The following is a 4,603-nucleotide window of genomic DNA, read 5'->3' as shown; positions in this document are numbered from 1 at the left end:
CAGAGAATATCCAGGAAGGACTTTAAGCCCTACCAAGAGCACACCGGAGATGTGGATGGGTTCTTCCAGGACTTTGAATACCAGTGCGAACTACTGGAGGTCCCACCCACAGACTGGACTCGCCATGTGGTAGGGCTGCTTGACGGAGGGGCTGCTGAAGCCTACCGAATGATGGAGATAAAAAGGGCCGTACTGGACTACTACGCGGTCTCATCGGAGTCATATCGGGCCCAGTTCTGGACTACACCCCGCCTCCCAGAGGCCTCCTTCAAAATGTTTGCGCACAAGTTGTCGGTAGCTTGCTGCCGGTGGCTGGAAGGGGAGAAGGCAACCTCCCCTGAGCAGATCATCCAGGCCATCCTGAAGGAACAATTCCTTTTCAAGTGCCCCCCCCCCTTGCTCCGACAGTGGGTGCGTGAGCGGAAACCTGCCACCCTGGAAGAAGCTGCAGCCTTAGCGGATGAGGCTCTCCTCATTAACCCACAATGGAAGAAGCCTGCGGCCGAGGCACCCCAAGTGGCCAGGATGCCCCATCCTACACCAGTGCCCTACACGCCTCCCCATCGTAGGATGGCCCCACAAACAATGCCAGTGCTACGGCCCTTACTTCCACCTCGTTCAGCCACCTCACAATGGGGCCCCAGACCGACCTTAGATAGGCAATGCTTTGGCTGTGGACAGATTGGTCACTAACAGGCCAGCTGCCCCGCCAAAAAACAGACTCTCGGGCCTAGCTTGCCCCGGCCAGTGAATTCTGTGGATCTATACCAAGCTTCCAAGGACTTGCCACCACCCCCTTCACACTGGGATCTCGCTCCCGCGGACAAGGACACCCCTCCAGGAGTCTTTGGCCTACAGCCGGTGGGGGCCCCTACCCAGAGCCTCCAAGGAAAGCACTTGCAAGAGGTCAATGTGGATGGACAAAAGGCGGTGGGCTTCCGAGACTCAGGGGCTTTCCTCACCATTGTGGACCCCCGAGTGGTGCACCCTGATGCTGTACAGCCTGGCCCTGGGATAGTGATTCAACTAGCAGGGGGCAACAAATGCTCCATCCATCTTGCTACTGTCAATCTGGACTATGGCTTGGGGCCTAAACGCTGCAACGTGGGTGTAATGGGAGGACTGCCTGCAGATGTGCTTCTTGGGAATGATGTGGGCGACCTTCAATGCCACTTTGTGGGAGCCGTCACACAAAGTCAGGCCTAACGGGAAACCGCTGAGCGGAAGGAGTCACCCTAGCATGTGGACGGACCTCCGCTGCCCGCGGTGAGCAACTCAACTCTGACTGCTGACAATACTGGGGTGACATGGGACCGGGACAAGTTTCAAGGGGACTTAGCCACCGACCCTACTCTGACAAGCTTCTGGGCCTGGGCAGGTCTGACTGGTCCGGGGACCGGCAAAAGGATAGTGCAGGAAAATGGGATGCTGTATGCTGAGTGGTGGAGACCGACACTGAAAGGGGGCCTCAGACCGTGGCTAAACAGCTGATAGTTCCCCAACAATTCTGGACCCAACTGCTACACCTTGCTCATGATATTCCCATGGCTGGGCATCAGGGAAAGCTACGGACCGAAAGGAGGTTGGCCCAGGCCTTCCTTTGGCCTGGTATGTCCCAATCGGTATCTCGCTACTGCCGTACCTGCGATACCTGTCAGCAACATGGAAGAACAGGTGGCCTGGGGGCCCCCCTACAGCCCCTACCCATTATTGAGGTGCCATTTCAAAGAGTAGCTATTGACATTCTGGGCCCCTTAGCTCGCCCCAGCAAATCTGGAAAGCGGTACATCCTGACCATCGTGGACTATGCTACTCGTTATCCCGAAGCAGTCACCCTGTCCAGCATCACAGCTCCCAAAGTTGCAGAAGCCATGGTTACCGTTTTCACCCAAGTGGGCTTCCCTGCTGAAATCCTGTCAGATCAGGGGACTCAGTTCATGTCAGGCCTTGTTCAATCCCTCTGGCAGACCTGTGGAGTGCGGGCCATCCAGACAACCCCCTATCACCACCAGACCAATGGACTGTGTGAACGCTTCAACGGGACCCTGAAGGCCATGCTACGGGCCTTTGTAGACCTAGAGCCAGACTGGGAAAGATACTTACCCTACCTCCTCTTTGCCTAACGGGAGGTGCCCCAGGAATTTACCGGATTTTCCCCCTTTGAACTGCTGTATTGGTGGAAAATCCGCGGCCCCCTGACCCTACTGAAGGAATACTGAGAGGGTCAACTACCAGATACCGGGGTCCCTGTGGTGCCCTATGTCTTGGAACTGCGTGAAAATATGGGACAACTAGCCGGCCTAGCAGCTGACCATCTCCACGCAGCTCAGGTCCGGCAAAAGACATGGTATGACCGCAAGGCACGCACCCGGGAGTTTACTGAAAACCAACAGGTCCTCATGATTGTCCCAAATCCCCAGAACAAATTGAAAACCACATGGGAGGGACCCTTCCGTGTCATTAGGAAAGTGAATGACACTAACTATATTCTTGGACTAGATGATCGGGGGAGACGGCAGAAAACGGTACATGGTCAATATTATCAAGGAGTACCATGACCAAAACCCCCTTGTTATGGCCGTCTGTCCAATACCCTCTGAGGTGGAGGAAGAGGCCGTACCGGACCTCCTGGAAGCAGCAAGCCATCCAACTGATGTGCAACAGGTGCCCCTGAGTCTGCAGCTGAACCCGGGGCAACAGAGGGCCATGAATGCTGTCCTGGGCCAGCGCAGTTCCACTTTTTTGGCACGGCCTGGAAAAACCACTATCACCACTCACCATGTGGAGACCCTGGGAACCCGGCCCCTCCAACAAGCCCCATATCGTGTCCCCGAAGCCGTTAAGAACACTTTGAGACTGGAACTGAACGAAATGCTGGATCTGGGAATTATTCAGCCCTCCCAGAGCTCCTGAGCCTCTCCTGTTGTTCTTGTCCCCAAGAAAGATGGTAGCATCCGCTTTTGTGTTGACTACCGACGCCTCAATGACCACACGGTTAGTGACGCCTACCCGATGCCCCGTATCGATGACCTGCTGGACCGGCTGGCTGGAGCCTGCCATTGTCACTACTCTGGACTTGAGCAAGGGCTACTGGCAAATCCCCTTATCTGCAGAGGGTCGGGAGCGTTCTGCTTTCATCACCCCCTTTGGCCTGTTCGAGTTTCTCAACATGCCTTTTGGCATAAAGAATGCTCCCGCCACCTTCCAGCGCACGGTGGACCAGCTGCTGCGGGGCTGTCATGACTTTGCCTGCACCTACCTGGATGATATTGCCATCTTTATTGAAACATGGGAAGACCACCTCCAGCATGTGGGCTTTGTCCTGGACCAAATTGCAGGGGCCAACCTCACCATTCGACCAGACAAGTGCCAGATGGGGATGGCGAAGGTGCAATATTTAGGACACCGGGTGGGAGGGGGTAAACTACGCCCAGAACCGGCTAAAATAGAAGCCATTAAGGAATGGCCCACCCCCCAGACCAAGAAACAGGTTATGGCGTTTCTGGGCACTGCTAACTATTACCGCAAATTTGTTCCTCATTTCAGCACGATTGCAAAGCCCCTCACAGATCTCACCAAGAAGACCATGCCCCGGATGGTAACCTGGACCCCGGCCTGCCAGACCGCATTTGATCGTCTGAAGGAGGCCCTTTCCCATGACCCCATCCTAGCAGCGCTTAACTACCAGCGAAGGTTCCTTGTGCAGACAGACGCCTCCACTTATGGGCTGGGGGCCATCCTCAGCCAGGTAAATGAGGAGGGGGAGGAGCACCCTGTGGCCTTCCTTAGCAGGAAACTATTAGACCAGGAGGTGGCCTATGCCACCATAGAGAAGGAGTGCCTGGCCATAGTGTGGGCGTTGAAGAAACTTCAATCCTATTTCTATGGCCGGGAGTTCACCATCCTCACAGACCATAACCCTCTCACCTGGCTAAATCATGTCACTGGGGATAATGGCCGCCTCTTACAATGCAGCCTGGCCTTACAACCCTACAATTTTACCATCCAATACTGACGGGGAAGCCAGCACCATAATGCAGATGGGCTGTCCCATCAACAAGACCCCAGTAAATGCAGTCCACAAGTGCCTCTACGGGAACCTGTTGAGGTTCCCCTGGTGGCACTTGTAGAATGGAGGGGGGAGGGGTTGTCACGGAGCTGGTCCTTCCTTCCCCATCCTCCAGATTTGCTGGCTGCCACCCCCCACCCCTCACTCTTCTGTCCCGTCCATGCTGGGACTTCTAGTCCTCCGTGTCCCTGACACAGGCAGCCCTCAGCAGCCCTTCAGCCCCCTGGCTTGCAGTCTGGCCTCCTGCTGAAGGAATCCACAAACAGGCCCCCTCCTCCCTTCCCCCTCATGCACAAATTCATGGGCTCCCTGGGCAGGTCTGGAGACCTGGGAGACAGGGACCGTTGCCATGGTAACCCGACAGGAAGTATCCGGTTACCAACAAGGCACAGAGTTCTCTACTTAAGAGAGAGCAAGGAAACCCCTCGTGTGTTCTCCTGGCTGCGTGTGTGTGAGGGAAGGCTGTGCTGAGTGTCAGCTTCGCTCATCCGACCATCCCCCATCCTCCTCCTCATCTCCTGGACTGTCTGTGCT

Source organism: Staurois parvus, unplaced genomic scaffold (assembly GCF_062004578.1).
Source record: "Staurois parvus isolate SC_StPar_1 unplaced genomic scaffold, SC_StPar_1.0 ptg001672l, whole genome shotgun sequence".
NCBI classification, from domain to species: domain Eukaryota; kingdom Metazoa; phylum Chordata; class Amphibia; order Anura; family Ranidae; genus Staurois; species Staurois parvus.
Note: the sequence above shows the minus strand (reverse complement) of the source record.